Source organism: Juglans regia, chromosome 11 (assembly GCF_001411555.2).
Source record: "Juglans regia cultivar Chandler chromosome 11, Walnut 2.0, whole genome shotgun sequence".
Taxonomy (NCBI): Eukaryota; Viridiplantae; Streptophyta; class Magnoliopsida; order Fagales; family Juglandaceae; genus Juglans; species Juglans regia.
In genome coordinates this window covers 19,871,971-19,891,248 of record NC_049911.1, presented here as the reverse complement: position 1 = coordinate 19,891,248, position 19,278 = coordinate 19,871,971, and the positions used below count along the sequence as shown (strand labels likewise).

The 19,278-nt window shown below is 38.6% G+C and overlaps 1 pseudogene; it reads right to left on the bottom strand.

Annotated features, from left to right (window-relative positions):
* Positions 1-3,855: 3,855 nt before the first annotated feature.
* On the bottom strand, positions 3,856-17,001 carry LOC109018931 (annotated as a pseudogene).
* Between the last annotated feature and the right edge of the window lie 2,277 nt (positions 17,002-19,278).

The following is a 19,278-nucleotide window of genomic DNA, read 5'->3' as shown; positions in this document are numbered from 1 at the left end:
CCACAAATGCAACAAATGAAGGTACGTAACTACAACGTGATCACCAAGCTAGCCAGCTAGTCGGTCCTCTATATATTTATTACTTGTAACATGCACAATCATGGAGGATGTTTGAAGGTTACTTTGAAAACAAAATGGATCGATCGTCCCCAAAAAAATGCACCTTGCTATTTACTGATCCAATGGCCAGCCCCGTCTTTGATCTCCTTCTATATGAAAAAAGAATTATACTTTATATATAGTTAAGTTATATATATATATATATATATATTTTTAAGACATAATTTACACTATACTTATAATTTGAATAATAATCATATTCTAACTAAATTAGTATGAATATATTATATATACTTACTCCATGTTAAATATTAAACTTCATATTATCTGTATATTAAATGTTTTTAATCTTTACTTAAATTAAGATCATAAACTTATAATTTTCTTGTTAAACATATTCAATAAAAATTCAAAAACAATAATCACAATATTTTAAATCCATATCACAACATATTCACAATATTCTCACAACAATATTTATACACATATTAATTCATCAATGAACACTATAAACTCACAAACTATTAACAAAATTCACAAATGATAATCACAAACTATTATTTCAAGAGTAAGCATAAAATCACAATAACATATATAAACATATTGCTAAACTTTAAAAATATAATAGCACTCACAAATTCAAAAAAACCAATTAATCTAATTGTCATTCATTAGGGAGAGTAATTTGATTCCAAACAAATTATTTAGGAAATTTTACACTAGAATTTTGGGTACTAAATTGTAATAATAAAGTATATTGTTTTAGACAAGTAATAAGAGCATGTAGTTCTAATGTTGATTTCATTAGTTTATAATAGATCATATATATATATATATATATAATATATTATATAATATTAGATATATATTGTACTATATATATAATACAGTATATATAATATACTATATAATACATTATATATATAATACACAGTATATATATACTATAATATACTATATATATTATAGTATAATATTAAATATTATAATGCTATATATAACATTATAATATATAACATATATTAATAATATAATATATTATAGTTAATATTTAGGAAAATAAATTGAAACACGTTCGAACATTTTGCGTATATAAGGTGGAAACAGAACGGCATCCATGTCATTTTCACTGTTATCATCGTCTGACTGTTGCACGCCGCTTCTCCTCCGTCGCCGCCGCCGTCAAACTCCGCCATAACCGTCACTAAAAGGTAGGCATTCATCTTTTAATCAAATAACATGTATTTTATTTGAGATTTGGATTGAGTTTTGTTTAAAAGGGATAAATGATGGCTGGATTTTCAACTCCATTTTCCGGCCACCACGACTTGCCATTGGCCAAATAGTTACCGTAGAAATGTTTCTTGAAGTGTATACTTCATTTCTACGGTAGCATTTCGGCATTTAGAACGTTGTAGATTAATTTTCGAGATTTTAATAATGGCTGAGTTGACTCAGACATTCTGTCTCGTAACGTTCGAACGTTTCACCAAAACGTTCGAACATATGACGTTTCAATTACATAGCCGTTAAGGCTTATATGTTCGAACGTTAATTTTTTACATTCGGACGTTATTTTTCATAAATTTTACGTCTAAACGTTTAATGAATATGTCCGAACATACTACTTTTTTAACTTTATTTAAGCTTTAACGTTCAAATGTAAATTCTTTACGTTCACACGTAAAACAATACCATGAACGTATAAGATACACGTTCGAATGTATGTCGTTTAAATTTATTTGTTGTTTACATTCGAACGTTTCACCAAGACGTTCGAACATACGATGTTACAATATTTATGTTCGAACGTTTGGACGTTCGGACGTTCATATTTACGTTCGAACGTAAAACACATACGTTCGAACGTATAATATAAACGTCCGAACATACGTCAGCCAATATTTATTTACTGCTTATGTTCGAACGTGTATGTTATACGTTCGAACGTATATTTTACTATGTTCGAACGTTAATGTAGAGCAGCTTAAAATTAACACAAAAAATGCCTCAATGTAAATTTTTTTTTTTTTCTCTATTTTCAGGATATGGCTCATCCTCTGCATACTAGGAAATGAGGGAGGGAATGAGCCACTCAAGACACTGCTCGTATCGGGGCTCGTACTGTTATGGTAGAGCGAGAGGTCTTGATTAATGAGTTCGACGAACTCATTTGGGAGCAGACGAACCTGAGAGATGTTTTCCTCAACAGAGGCTGGGGAAATATCTGCACATTAAGGGGGAAGGTATACCCCTCAATGGTTAAGGAGTTCTATATGGGGATGTGTGCCATGCCTCTAGACACATCCTCTCACACCGTGACTGTACGCGGTGTTTCCATTAATATTTCACCAGATGTCATCGTCGAGCACCTAGGGATTCATCAAGGAGTTGAGACATCTGCACACGCTACATCCCGTGAGGAAGTAGCCACTTCTGCATCATCTACTGGCCCCCCATTTAAGCCAGGATCAGCCAGAGATGCAGACCTATCAGAGGCCAAGGATACTGGCCTCGAGGCTCGAGATGACGACCGAGATGAGGATTTCTACATCCTCACCGGGAGGGACCGCATGCAGATCGAGAGGAAGAACGCATTCAACCAGAACCATCTGCTGCCTTTCTTCCGCATGTTACACCTTATTATTGCAACAAACGTGGATCATGTGGCACATAAAACCACATTTAGTCGGCTTCGGGCACAATTTTTTATACGAGTGGCACGTGGAGATCCTATAGATTTGCCACTTCACATCTTTGAGAGGATCCGTTATGAGGCGAGTATCGTCTCCACGGATAATCGCTCATATGGTGTCCTGATCAGCCGGTTATTACTTGCATGATGAGTGCCAACTCACCCAGAGGAGCGGGTGAAAGATCAGATGAACCCCCTCGACATGACCACGCATCGACGTAGCATTGGACAGGCTAGGGGACGTCAGCCACCTCCTGTAGAGGATCTAGTTCCTCCTACGCAGCCTGAACCAGGTCATGTGGGGAGTAGTAGTTAGCAGCTGCCGAGTACATCTGCAGGAGATGCACGGCCTGCTTGGGTTAATGCGGTGATCTCATAGCTGTTTGCGCATATCGATCATAAGATCGATCGATCGCTCGCGGCTATAGAGGCGTCTGTATCTGAGATCGCCCATCGTGTAGGTATCTTCAACGACAAGGTTGATACCTTGATTGAGGAGGTACGGAATTCGAATTTCGTGAACAACGCTATCATCTGAGTGTTGTTTAAGAAATTCGATCATATTTTGTATTTTGCTTTTATTATTTATAAAGAAAAATGTTATTTAATATTTCTATGGTTTTTCACCATTCAACTCTCAATCTTCTTTAATGTTATATTTTCCAACTTTAATACTAAATCGCTGCACTTCAAATATATATAAACATAAAAATATATTTATATATTACAAATTATGTATATATAAATATATACAAGTAAATTTTTTAGACTTGTTCACAAATTATGCACTATAAAAACCACATAATTTTTAAATTAGAGTCATTTAATTTAAATTTACAATCAACGTTCGAACGTTATTAATTAACGGTCGAACGTTGGCGCAAAACATTTAACATTCGAACGTTAATTACTAACGTTCGAACATTGGCGCCAAAACATTTCACGTTCGCACGTAAGTTGCCAGAATGTTCGAACGTAAATTTCCAATACGTTCGAACGTTAAAAAAACCTCATCTGTCTTTAGTGACTGTTTCCAGAAACCGTCACAGAAAAGACCTTTTAGTGACGGTTTGGAGACTGTCACAATTTCCCAACCGTCACTAAAGACCAATTGTGTTGTAGTGATAGTCCTTTGTAGTGTATACTCCAAGCCGTTGGGCAACAGCTGAGAAGTGTTCAAAAAGGTTATCATCCTGTCCATCATACATCAAGTGGGCTGGCATTGAGATCTTTTTCCTCATCATGTCAACTAAAGCCATAACAGTGCCATCAGGGTCAATCTCAAAGAGCTTCTTCACAATCTTGGTGTAGGCAGTTTCGTGGCGCTTTTCATCTGAGGCAATCGTGCCACAAATCTGAGCCAATTTCATGTCCATGCTCCTTGGCAAGCCTAGCAGTGTTCCCATGGGAGATGAATGTTGCCCTCTCTTGAAATGAAGTGTAGATGAAACCCAGCTAAGGGTTGTTTCCGTTTTAGGATCCTAAAAACATGTGAATTTAAGTAGTGAGAACTAAATAGGGTTACATCTATTTCCAGCACTGTCATCTGATGACCAAAACATGATAATAAAATAATAACTAATAAATAACCAGTTGTCCCAAAAATCAAAGTAACGAGAAATAACTAGTTTAAATGCTTAAAATATAATTCTTACACTCCTCTTCACTAACAGATATAGACATACCTTCAATGAATAAGACAGCTTGCAGTGAAAGGCAGAAAACTAGGTTCAAACTCAAGACCACACGCACCATTATTCCAATAAATCGTCCCAAAATCTTAAACTGACAAAAAAATAATATATTTAATCACGTACCATTATTCCAATAATCAAAATTCAATATAATAAACATTTAAAAAACAGACTGACAAGACAAATAATTTGCATTATTTTTCTTTCTTGTGACCACTTTATAGAGCAGCTCACCTAGTAAATAAGCAAATACAAATGATTATTCTCAAAGTGACCATTCCATAGAATAATGACTTTTGAATGCAAGTTGTCATCCAAGATTTTTTTTTTTTCTTTTTTTGGGGGTAGGGGGAGAGCGACATGAGCTAACAAAAGACTAGTTCCACAAAAAAGTGGAAACCCATCGCCAGAAGAGACTTTTGCAATAGTTTGTTCTTCACATGACATTTATCGCATTGATTAAGGTTAATCTACTGTATAGTAAAAGTTAGAGAATGAAATGAAATAAACAAGAAATCAACATCCAACAATCTAGAATAACACCAATTCTAATAGTTCGCATCATTTTAGAGTAAACATATTTTTATAAGTTTTCCTTCACATGCTAAATCTGCTAAAGCCATCACTTCTGAAATTATTTTCATACTGTGTTTGATTTTAGAGATAATAATAATAATGAAAAAGCAGTGGTTTATCCCGTACAACACCTAGAGGGGGGGGGGGGTGAATAGGTGCAGTTCAAATTACGTGGACTAATAAAATTTAATGGCAAGAAGCTAATAAAAGAAGACACAAATCATGCAAATAATCAACACAAGGATTTGGTCACGAAGTGGAAACTCATTTGAAGAACGTCTTCAAATTCTAAAACCACTCCGGGTGTAAGCCACCACCTAAAATCCACTATAGAAAAAGTTCATTACAACCAATTTAGTGACACTCACAAAACCTTTGTAGTTCCTAAACTTGGCTTGCAACATCACGAGTGACCCACTCGATCTCTACACGCATGTAGTGTCGGAACTCCGACCTTCTATAGCTTTCCACGAGAACCTCTCGATCTCTGCATCAACAGCAGCTCCGGAAACCTTCCGGCCAACAAAACGTCCACTTCAATGGACTTTGAAAGAGGTTTGATTTTGAGAGTGGTGTGGTGGATTAGTGTTTGTCCAAAAGAGATTCACAAGGTGAGGAATAGGTTTCTCTCTTTGGCTCTTGAAACACTTAAGGTTTTGCTCTGTTTTTCCACACCACACAACAGAAATGATCTGTTATATTTATAGTCCCAGCAAGTCAGGCGCCCAAAACATGAATTTTAGGTTGTCTTTGAACATTGGCTCGAGCGAGGTGTCGAGCGAAGGTCGAGCGCACGTTATCTTCTGAAACCGCTCGAGCGAGGTGTCGAGCGAGTCGAGCGTCTCTGGATGTCTCTGGATGGGTTCCGCTCGAGCGCCACGTCGAGCGCACATCGAGCGAACCACTCTGGATGAGTTCTGCTCGAGCGCCACGTCAAGCTCACCTCGAGCGAACCACTCTGTCTAGGTTCCGCTCGAGCGCCACGTCGAGCGCACATCGAGCGAACCACTCTGGATGGGTTCAGCTCGAGCGTTACGTCAAGCTCACCTCGAGCGAACCACTCTGTCTTGGTTCCGCTCGAGCGCCATGTCGAGCGCCCATCGAGCGAACCTCTCTGGAAGGTTTCGCTCGAGCGCTATGTCGAGCGCTCATCGAGCGAACCTCTCTGGAAGGTTCCGCTCGAGCGCCAGTCGAGCGCCCATCGAGCCATGTTGAGCACACTTCAATATTTTCCATGTACTAATGCATCAACACTTGTTACAACTCAACTTTACATAGGTTTTCACAAGAATATGCCAATTGAACACATTTTTCCCTCAACAATCTCCCCCTTTGGCATTTCTGTGACAAAACCTCTAACCTATACATAGGACTTAATCCTAACACACCCAAATCAGGATTCCCATTATTTAGGCAAAAATTCTTGAGCACATTGAGATATTTCTGCAAACTTAACAAACGGTTAAACGTACCAATAACAATATGCAAGAAATAATCTCATAAGCATAAACACTTGTAGCACAGTTCTCAGAAAAGACTTTTCATTAAGAATTAAAACATACATTGTTTTTCAATTTAGACAAACAATAGTAGCATGAGCAGCATGTGATACAAATAAAAATAGCTGCTCCTCCACAAAACAAAACAAAGCTGCCCCAACAGCTTTCTTGCTACTCCCCCTAAATCTCTATACTACTCCCCCTTAATGTATACTCCCCCTTGATCTATACTCCCCCTTTTTGTCACAAACTCCAAGGGTGTCAACTGTCCCCACCAGATTGACTGCCATCTTCTTCATCAAGCCGCTCCTCAATATCGTCGAAGCGTTTAGTCACAAGCTGCTGAAAGCTGTCAACTTTGGCATCAAGATGATCAAATCGGGCTTCAAACCGAGCTTCAAGCCGGGCAAGATACTCAAGAACCTGCTGAAGGCTGGGATCGACTGATCCCGCTGCCGGGCCCTGAGGCTGTGAACAAGATGGCTGAGAAGTCGAAGGCTGAGATGTGGATGGCTGAGAGGAAGATGCAGGAGGATGCTCAACATCCAGTGGGTGAGGGGTAATGTGAGCACGACTCAACTGCATGGTCCTACGCCCAATGGGAGCCTTAAGAGGAACTCTAGGCTCATTAGGACGAAGCATAACAGTCTGAGAGAGGGCTAACCTAGTAATGAGGCAGGCGAGAGGCAAGCCAGTCCGTAGTTTCGGGGAATTAAACGCCTCAAGCATGACCCGACACAGATGACTCCCCAGATCAATGGAGACATCATTTATCAATGCATACAAAAGAGTGGCGCGGTCAGGACCGACATCACTCTGATGACCAGTAGGATAAAGGTTTGTAAGGACTATCCTACTGAGAATGAGAAACTCGGGTGAAAAACGAGAGGTGAGAATGGGTGTCTTACCATCCCAACTCGAAAAATGACCGATTAAACATTGAACAATGACAGTCGGACTTGGAGGAGAAGTCCGTGTATATGGATAAGTGGGGTTTGCCACTCGCGGGGCATGTAGCAAGTCCGCAACCATGCCCGGAGTCACCCGGAAAACAATGTTCCAGAGACTGACTTCAAAAGAGCCATCATCAGCGATGGCATCAATATTGGAGTAGAACTCCTTAACCAACTCCACAGAAGGAGTGGGATGACCAGTAGTCAAGGCGAGCCACTAGCGAGACTCAAAAATGCGAGGAATTACAGTCTCAGAAAGCTCACCAAGGAGAACTTCCCGCTCAACAATAAGAGAACGGGTGGAAAAATTTTGAGTGTAGAGTTCTCTTGCATGAGGATTGCGAAAATGTGCTTGAGCGGGGGCTGGAGGATTTTGGCGTGAACGAACCCTTCGAGACATGATAGATGCTGGACAAAATCAATGACCGTTAGACAAGGCTAAAGGTAATGTGAAATGCCCAATGCTTGATGAATGCACATGCCTAATTGTGAACCAAGCCAAACTTATGCAATGTTGCTAAAACAATGTCAAAATGCATAATGCACAATGCACATGCCCACTAACACAATATAACAACCCATTTTGCATTTTTGAGCACTTCAAACTCAACCAAGCCAAGATAGGGTTTTAAACCCAATGGAGGTCCCAAGTCTCAATGCCAAACACTATCCCAACACTAGAATAGACAAACATGACCATGAGGATAATGTAGTATCAATGCATGATGAAAATAAGAAATCAAACTTCATTGATGCATTTTACCGAGCACTTGGAGTGCATCCAAGTACAAACCAAATGAAAAACCCCTTGGGGGTTCTAAGAACCTCCTAAATACAAAGAGAATGAAAATGGACAACCAAGAGGTCCATCCAAACACCAAACAAACCAACAAGAAAACTCCATTTCGGAATCCCCAAATCCAAAGCCCTAAATTTCGAAATGCATGTATATGGAAAATGCATGAAGAAATTCAAGATAAAAACCAAAAATGATTGAAGAGAATCAAAGATTAGAGACTTACCGTGATTAAAATGGGATTTCTTGAGAGAAATCAAATGAAAACACACGGAGAGAGAAGAGAGAAATGTCGCGCAAGAAGGGGAAGAGGAAACGGCGCAGAGAGAAATTAACGGGCTGGAGAAAAAGAAAGCACGCGGGGCATTTTAAAACGCTTTCGCTCGAGCGGCAGTTAAGTTCGCTCGAGCGGAAGCCCAAAATTCTCAAAACTCAAATTTCATCCAGTGATTCAAGCATTAATGAAGTCAATTTTGAAGCTTGAAAAACACATCAAATGTAAAAGAGCATCATATTATCACAATTTACGCAAGTAGTAAAAACAGAGTATCACATGTAAGATGAACATGCGTGTTTTGTGAGTCCCAACTCAATCAAGAAGTTTCAACCAAAATTGTGAGTGGGGTTAGGCTAAAACAAGAAACCATAAGTGCATGGGGAGCCTTTCCACGATACAGAAAGTAAAACCTAATGCTGCTAGGACCTAAATAGTTCTGTTTGAATTCATGCATTAGGATTGGTCTATTGAGTAATATGACCCCTTTTCCTTTTTCTTCTTCTTCTTCCTTCCTTTTTTTCTTTTTTTTTTATTTTTTTATTTTTTTATTTTTAGAGAATTTTCATAGGAAGAATTTTGATATATAATCATGAGGTCATCTAGCCCGTGGTCAATTCTGTATACACGTAGAGCTCCCTTACATCTTTGATTGCCTCCCCAAGAACTCACTGGTGGCAAAACAACAATTGTTTGAGCTGGAAGTGTAGTGTGTGAAGCAGGTCACAACTTACAAATAGTACATATGTTTTAAACCTTTGTAACTTATAACGGTACATGATACAATTTTCAAAAGATATAAGTACCTAATATTTTCAGAATTGACATCACGAACACTCTTTATCCCACGCAAGTGCAAAACATTATTCATGATTTTTGAGGAACACACACAACATGCTTTTAACAAACAGAACAAAAATGAAAAACAACTATACAACAAAAAAGAATGCATGAATGCATGACCATCAGTCTATACCATGTCTGGTCTGCTCCTCCCCCTTTCTCATCCACACTTGTCTCACTTTTGGATGATTCACCTTATCAACCTTCTGTCTAGTAGTCAATTGGTCTAACTTCACATTGATAATCTCATTTTGTTTGGTCAAGACCATGACTTGGCTCCACAAGTTTTGATGCCCTTTTCTTGAGTAGGGCTTTTCAATTCTCTTAGGATGGTCCCTAAGCTCAAAACAGTTTGGTCGAATGTGACCAATCTTACCACAATTGTGACAAACGTGGTTTGCTTTGTGAACTTCATGTCTCATGGAGGGTGAAACATACCTGGAAGCATTCAAGAACTTCTTACTCTTTTTAGAAGGATAGACAATCCTACTTTTAGAGAAAGTAGGGGCATGATGATTTTTTAACTTGAAGCAATCTGGTCTAACATGACCAACCTTCCCACAATGATGACATATAGGGCTTGTGTTACGAGCTCCTTGTCTCTTGGGAGGTGGGACAGGCTTTTGCACATGTAAGGGTTTCTTACCCTTTTTCAAAAGTTGAGGTTTGCCATTCTCATTAGAAGCAGGAACAAACATTATTTTTCCTACCCTTTTGCATGGGATTTTTGAAGTTGAAGCCACATCAGATTTCCCTTCAATATATCCTATACCTCTCTTGTCACCAAAGGACTTTCCTGAGTTTAGGATTTTGTCAAGCTTTTGTTTCCCAGTAGACAAATTTTTCAACTTATCGTTTAACAAAATCAACTCACTTCCCTGCATTTTCACTTTATCCTCGAGTGACACATTCCTCTTTTGCAACTGATCGGTTAGACAATTTGCTTCATTCAATTTACCTTGGAGATCCTCATTTTCTCTTTTGCAAATATCTATATTCTCAATATGTGCTTTATTGAGTTTCCTTAATTTTACACACTCTTTGTACAACTTCTCATAGATTTCCTCCAACTCATCATCATCCCCGGATTCACTTCCGGATACACTCTCATTTTCAGACGTTGATTCACTTCTATGACTTTGGCCACCAACAGAAGAAGTGAATGCCATGTAGTTGCGATTTTTCTTTGGAGAGGGACTCTTAGAAGAGTCACTTGTCTCAGAATCATTATCATTCAAAGACGCACCCTTTGCTTTCTCTATGGCCTTTTTGTAATTTGCACACTCAAGGCGAATGTGCCCAAAACCATGACATTCATGACACTGAATATCAGATTGTACCCTGTCTTTGGTGGCTCTAGTATATTTCTTAGAGCTCATTTCCTTCTTTCCTGAACTGGAATTTCCATTAACTCTCTCAAACCTTTTCTTCTTATCTCCCCAATTCTTTCTATTTCTAGATACAAACATCTTCCTGAATTTTTTAGCATAAAAGGCTACTTCTTTGTCACTCATAGCCAACTCATCGGACGACTCATCAGATGACTCATTGATAGTGTTGAGGGCTATGGACTTATTTTTCTTATCCACAGGAAGAGTATGCTCATAGGTTTGTAGAGAGCCCACCAGCTCTTCAATTCTCATATTGTCCAAATCTTTGCTCTCTTCAATGGCAGTGACTTTGGGACGGAATCTCTCAGGAAGAGATCTGAGAATTTTTCTCACAATTCTATTCTCAGGAATTTTGTCCCCTAAATTAAAACTAGAATTGACAATATGATTGAGTTTGGCATAGAAGGTATCAAAAGTTTCATCATCTTTCATTCTAAGTTCTTCAAAACTTGTGGTTAGCATTTGAAGCTTAGAATTCTTAACAGCCTTGGTACCTTCATGGGTAACCTCAAGAATGTCCCAAGCTTGTTTACAATTTTCACACATGGAAATTCGCTTGAACTCCTCCTGGGACACAGCCATGAAAATCGCATTCAGGCCTTTGTTATTCCAACCACACTCGCTTATTTCATCCCTAGAATAATTATCCACACTTTTGGGAGTTTGAACTCCCTCAATGATAACAACTGGTTCTCTCCATCCTTTTGTTATGGAAACCCACACTCGTTCATCCACAGACTTTAGAAACGCTTTCATTCGGACTTTCCAATAAGCATAGTTGTTTCCATCAAAATATGGTGGTGATGTGAGAGATTGAGACTTATCCATTTAAACCACTATAACAGGAACACACTCAGGAACTGAATCCTAGCAGAGTGAACCCGCTCTGATACCAATTGAAAAAGCAGTGGTTTATCCCGTACAACACCTAGAGGGGGGGTGAATAGGTGCAGTTCAATTTACGTGGACTAATAAAATTTAATGGCAAGAAGCTAATAAAAGAAGACACAAATCATGCAAATAATCAACACAAGGATTTGGTCACGAAGTGGAAACTCATTTGAAGAACGTCTTCAAATTCTAAAACCACTCCGGGTGTAAGCCACCGCCTAAAATCCACTATAGAAAAAGTTCATTACAACCAATTTAGTGACACTCACAAAACCTTTGTAGTTCCTAAACTTGGCTTGCAACATCACGAGTGACCCACTCGTTCTCTACACGCATGTAGTGTCGGAACTCCGACCTTCTATAGCTTTCCACGAGAACCTCTCGATCTCTGCATCAACAGCAGCTCCGGAAACCTTCCGGCCAACAAAACGTCCACTTCAATGGACTTTGAAAGAGGTTTGATTTTGAGAGTGGTGTGGTGGATTAGTGTTTGTCCAAAAGAGATTCACAAGGTGAGAAATAGGTTTCTCTCTTTGGCTCTTGAAACACTTAAGGTTTTGCTCTGTTTTTCCACACCACACAACAGAAATGATCTGTTATATTTATAGTCCCAGCAAGTCACGGCGCCCAAAGCATGAATTTTAGGTTGTCTTTGAACATTGGCTCGAGCGAGGTGTCGAGCGAAGGTCGAGCGCACGTTATCTTCTGAAACCGCTCGAGCGAGGTGTCGAGCGAGGTGTCGAGCGAACGTCTCTGGATGTCTCTGGATGGGTTCCGCTCGAGCGCCACGTCGAGCGCACATCGAGCGAACCACTCTGGATGAGTTCTGCTCGAGCGCCACGTCAAGCTCACCTCGAGCGAACCGCTCTGTCTTGGTTCCGCTCGAGCGCCAAGTCGAGCGCACATCGAGCGAACCACTCTGGATGGGTTCAGCTCGAGCGTTACGTCAAGCTCACCTCGAGCGAACCACTCTGTCTTGGTTCCGCTCGAGCGCCATGTCGAGCGCCCATCGAGCGAACCTCTCTGGAAGGTTTCACTCGAGCGCTATGTCGAGCGCTCATCGAGCGAACCTCTCTCGAAGGTTCCGCTCGAGCGCCAGTCGAGCGCCCATCGAGCCATGTTGAGCACACTTCAATATTTTCCATGTACTAATGCATCAACACTTGTTACAACTCAACTTTACATAGGTTTTCACAAGAATATGCCAATTGAACACATTTTTCCCTCAACAAATAATTGGAATAACTAAACAGACAAATTGGAATGATGATCTCACCATTCCTGACCCTATTAAATACTGAATTGTCCTCTCAATTTGCTTCATGTCTACTCGTCCAGAGAGATAGAGATACCTGTTAAAAAGGTCGCCATGCCTATTCTCTTCAGCAGTCCACGCCCTTGTCCATATTGCCCAAGAAGTAAGGCTCGCACCAGTCTCATCTCGAACTCCATCCAGGGTATTAAGCATTGTCTGGTAAGTTGGAAGGGCTTCTTCTGTGATCATATCTCCAACCAACACGACAAAATAGTCATCAGGAATTTCCTTTGACTTTTCCCTCAACTCCTTGACTTGCTCATAGAATCCTTCCGACTCAGGATCTGGAAAAAAATCTTGTGGTTGCCAACATTTCTCGACAGGCTTGAGGTGCACCAGGATGTTCTGCTCAGCCCAACCCTCCAATGATTTGAATATCTCAACCTTCTGAGGTGGCATGGAATGGGTCACCTGAATACGTACCTCCCGTGGAGGGCAATAGGGCTTTTTAAGATTTTCAGCCTGTCTATAATAAACAGAAGAAAAAGTTAATCGAAACATAAACTTCCAATGAATAATGTCACAACCATATATAATACTTTCTGGTGCCCTGAGATTTCAGAAGTACAATAGCTCCCAGTTTCTCAGTAATATAGAGCTACCCTAGCAACCACTTTAGGTTCAAGCTGATGAGCCAAATTGCATGATCGTGCTACTCTACCAAATTGCATAATGTATGGCCAAACTGTCAAAGTCTGACAGATGTAGGAGGCTTATAGTATGACAGGCAGAATGAAAATGTGCATAAATTGCAAGGTCAAAGATTCCATCCCTTATTTTCATTTTTGTTCCAAACAATGCATGGAACAAATAGAGCAACAATGGATATTATACCTGGATACAAAAAACATATGCAACTTAATTTTTTTTTTTTACCACCAAAGAAATCTTATTAAAAGTGTAGAGAAGCACAATCCAAGTACATAAATTTTACAGGATTGTGAATAAAGCATTACTTTGGAAGTGATTATGGAGGTATCATCAGGATTGTGAATCCTTGTGGAGGGCCGTGATTGACTCAAAATATGGGAATGCATTGGGAGGGGGGGGAGAGTTCTAATGAGGTCAGACGTACTCATGGTGTGGGAGTGTGGAAGTGTATTAGGAGTGGATGGGATGATTTTGTAAAGCAGGTTTTTTTGTTGTTGGTGATGGCTCCAGAATTCGTTTTTGGCATGATCCATGGTGTTGTGGTAGGATTCTTAGCACTGTTTTTCCAGACCTCTTTTGTATTTATCAATATTCGGATGCTTCAGTGGCTGAGATTTTGGACTCTTCTAGTGGTTCATTGTATTGGAATGTTCTATTTCCTAGAGCCGTTAGTGACTGGGAAATAGAGGCCGTTTGGCTTACTGTATGCTACACATCTTGGGCAGGATGTGAGTGATAAGATGGTCTGGAGGCACTCTGGTAACAAGAGGTTTTCAGTTCTTTCTTTGTACAAGTTGACGTCAAGGCCGAATGGGGTACACTCCTTTCCTTGGAAGAGTAAAGTGCCTTCAAAGGTGGCATTCTATGGCTGGTTTGCTCCTTTGGGGAAGATTTTGACTTTGGACAATCTCCAGAAGCGTAGATTTATTGTTTTGGATTGGTGCTTCTTATGTCAGAAAGCTGGTGAATTGGTGGATCATTTATTATTACATAGTCTACTTGTATACTCGACTTGCTCTGCTATTCTGCCAGGTGACTAGGGTGTTATGGTGATGAAGTGTTTAATAGAAGTGGAATAGCTTGGCTGATGCCTAGGAGGGTGGTGGATCTTTTTGCTTGTTGGAGAGGTTTAAGGGGTAATTTGCAAATGTCTGCTGTATGGAATATGATCCTTTATGCCTTACGTGGTGTATTTGGGAGGAGAGAAATGGTTGATTCTTTGAAGATAAGGAATGCTCAGTGGATGATCTTAGACGTTTTTTCTTTAATACCTTATTTCAATGGGCGCTTCGGCTATTGTGTTTAATGGAACTAGTGTCCATGATTTCCTTTTTTTTTTTTTTCTAGTTCATGACTTGTAACTAGGTTCAGTTTTTGTATACTTCCTGTATACTTGGCTTCGCCTTGCTACTTGTCTCAATAAAATTTCTTATTCATAAAACCATAAATTGTACAGATAGAAAACACCCATATAGAGGAAGGAAGAAAATGACAAAAATCCATAAAATCTAAAAAGGTACTTCATTAGTTTTTGAACTATGTAAGTTCAAAAACTAATCAAGTAATGGGCGTGTTTGGAGGGGACTTCTAAAATTAAATGGCTTCACTTTGCCACATAAATTTGTGAGATGAGGACTCTGGATAAACAGGCCAAAGTCAGACGCACTTATGTCTTGGAACCACTTTATCAGGAATATCGAAGTAAATGGGGAATACATTAGTCCTAGTGAACTGCAGACAACACCCTAGATATGGAGTCCGGTACACCACATGGTTATACATTCACAAGGAGTACAATCTCCATTACCTTGATGAGTTGAAATATCAGTTTCAGTCAAACGTGAATGGTACACACCAATGACATCTCTGGCCAACAATATGCATTAAGCAACATAAAATATTAAAACTTTTTTGTAAGAAGATAAAACATCATAAATTAAGCTAGAATCAGAGAACCAAGCCCCAGAGAGCGAGCGAGAGAGAGAGAGAGGATCATTTGTATGTTAAAAAGATGGCAAGCGAGGACGACAAGCAAAAGGAAAAAATGACCAAACTTGACCAACCACTAGCATGTAGAGAACAAAGAAGTCAAGCATTCAGCTACCAAATGCTAAGACAATAAAAAAAATATACGTATAAAAAAAAAATGCATACATATGTACGAATGTTGCCACCAGTCCAAAATCTTTACAGCAATGGATGATGGCAGAGTTTATAATAAAATGTATTGTGATCAAAGGAGAATCTTGGCAGATGGGAAGATCAAAACTCTTTTAACAGCAAAAGGGAAACACGACATCCCATATAATGAACATCCAAAAAATATCAATGCCTTTCCGAGTAAATAATTATCCATCATAAATCACCCAAAAATCATTAATTAGACATGAAAACTATTATAGTAATCCAAGTGAAAATGCATTATATATTTGAGTTTGTTAATGCTAAAGCTTTTTTAAGAAACAATAGTTACCAACAAAGAAATGGAATCCTGGGACAAAAAACACAATTACACGTGAATTATATAACTATGAACAAAAATGATTAACCATTGCACGCATACTCTCTCAAACTTCAAAAAAGTCGAAACAGTTACATAAATTAAGAAAATGGCCAATATCCACCACTATTTCTCTCATTTTTCCAACAACCATTGAACAGGAGACAGCCATGTAAAAGAAATATATATATATATATATATATATATATTATGTCCAATGAGAGCCCAACCTGGTGTAACCCACATTATAAAGTCAAAAAGATAGTTAACAAGTTAAATTGAGAAAATAATATGAAACAGCTTACCTGAAAATTAGACACAGAATAATATGAGTTACACTTTTTAAGAAGATATGCTCAACTTTATTTCGAGCAATATGCAGACTAAATCCAACCTAAAGACAAACGATAAGCAAAAGCATCGAATCCAACGACAGGAAATGATTCCAAAGCTTTTTCAAGAATGCAATGCGATGAAATCTCAACGAGCTATAAAGAAAAAGAGCAATGCGCACGTCAGAAAACTACATTTGAAAGACTTCAAAATCACCCCCACATGATTTAATCCAGCAAACTATCTGCAAAAATTCACTAAAAATTCGCTTATGATCGCACCCATTTGCCAAAAAAAATACCATAACTAAGTTTCGATCTTACACATTAGCACATTTCGAAAAAAAACTACCAAATAGCAAATGATATTAGCAACAAAATGCCACAGTAACACGTATTGCAAAACAAATTACTTACTTGGACGTGGTGTGCAGAGTGGAGGCCATGTAAACTGCAGGAGATCTGAGACTGAGGGTTTTAGAAGGGAGCATAGGGGAAGAGACACGTCATTGAATTCAAACTCAGAGCCATTTCCTCCTTCACAAAAAAAGTTTCCTTAATTTTGGTTCCACTTATGTGTGTATGTGCTTTTGAAATATCGAAAAATCGAGAAAGATAGAACAACTGGCACGTTTGAAGGGTGGGCAGAAAGAGTGGCATAGCCGCACACAGAGAAAGAGAGACTACAGAGACGGAGAGAATGGACAGACGCACCAAGACGAGGCTATGATAGTGAGAGTGACGGCAAGCCAATCAAAACAGGCTTGCTTTAGAAAATGGCCATTCATTTTCTACTTGGAAAATACTATTTACAAATTTTACTTTCATAATTTTAATTTATGAAACTTTTTAAATAGTAAGATTTAATTTATAATATTTAAATTTTAAAATTTGTATTATAAATTAGATTATGTCATTAAGCACTGTGTTATTTATACTAGCTTATGAATATTATTTTTCTATTCTAATTAGTTATACCATCTTGCTAAAAAATTTCCCTTTAAATGAGATAAATAGCCAATTTCTTTATTTTTTCTTTCTACTCCGTAATTCTATTTATTGCATATCGTCTCATGCATGAACTTAAATCACTGTCCTGCACCAATTGAAGAGTAGGATAGATGTTATTAGAACCCAGCTCTGGTTGAACAAATCATTAGGCTTGATTATATATTTTCATTGAGATAAGTAAAGAATATTTAAGTTCGGTTGGGAGTTGTGCTCGGGTCTTAATCTTGAGGTTTAAAATTTATAGGGAAGGGAATTGGAGTATTTCCATCCGATTTCCTATAATATTTTCTAAATTTTAGTTAGAAATCACACTTCATATAATTTTCTCTTTAATTTTATTCGTTTTTAAAAAACTTTATATATATTATTCCCTATCATTTCTCTATTATATTAAAATAATATTTTTCTAATATTTTTTTATTATTATTTCTACATTGTTAACTACTCTTTATAAAATATATATATAAAAAATGATTTAAGAGATGAACAGTAGCTCTCCAAATAGAGGGAGCCACTGTTCACATCCTAAATCTTTTCCTTAAAATGAAAAACCGGATGAAGCATGTATTTGGAAAAAACTCCAAATATAAACCATATAATTTAGGAAAATGATACTTTAAGCAACCCGATGGGAATGCTCTTAGACCTATAAATTAGCATAAGACCCAAACACTAAGCTAAAACCGTCATCCATCAATCCAAGAAAGAGCCTAGACCCGGTTTGGGAAACCCTTGGCCCAGATTCCCTTTGACCTGACTCGATTGGCTATAAAAGCCCCAGGATGCCACAGGACATATCATTTTGTTTCCCTAGGTTTTGTGCTGCAACCCTCCTCCCTCCAAGCCATTCTCTATCTTTCTTGTCTGGCCACCATACGTCCAGCTCTCCCTTGGTGTGCACCACTCCTTGTTGTCGATAAGTTCCTTGCTACTCACACACTCGTACACACATGCATCAAGTTGAGCCGCCACATACACCATGCATGCACACACACATCCCATGCCGTGCACATAATCAACCACCACCAACAACATGAAACCGTGTTTCCTAACCACATCCACTCTATGTCACAGCCACTGAGGTTCGTTGGAGGGCCCTTTAACCAATTTTCAAGCCATGCGAAATTAAGGTTTCAAAACCCTAGGGCAGGTTTGGGACATCAAACAAAACACAAAATTCTCATCTCATCTCATCTCATCATTACACATTTTTCAAATCCCCATACAAAATATAATAAACAATTCAACTTTTTAAAATCCCAATACACCTTTTTCAAATTCCAAAACAATAATAATATTAAAACTTAATATTTTAAACTTCAAAACAAAACACAAAATTCTCATCTCACCCCCCAAACCTACCTCTCTTTGTCTCTATTTTCCTTGGGTGTTTCTAGGTCTCCCATAGACATATACTTTTTTCCTTCACTATATGTATTAGACCCATAAGCATATCATGACATATTAGCATAAGCTAAAGGGAGAGAGTTCACTTCGAATTAGGGTTAAATAGAGTGCATGCTCGAAATGCATTCGTGTGTTGCGTGCAACCCATTAGTGTTGAGTGTTGGAGGATTTAGGAATGAAACGTTGTAAGTAGAGAGGGTTGTTATCTAGAAGTGTTAAAGAGAGGGTACCACCTACCTTAGGCCGATGATCTTGGATGGTTGATATTGCATGTAACATGGGTGTTGTTCTAAACCCTAGAATAATGTAATTTAGGGTTGAGTGGTGTTACACGGATAGGAGACCGAGGTTTATTGTTGTTTCAAGTAAGTGGACGCTTGGTTAAACTGT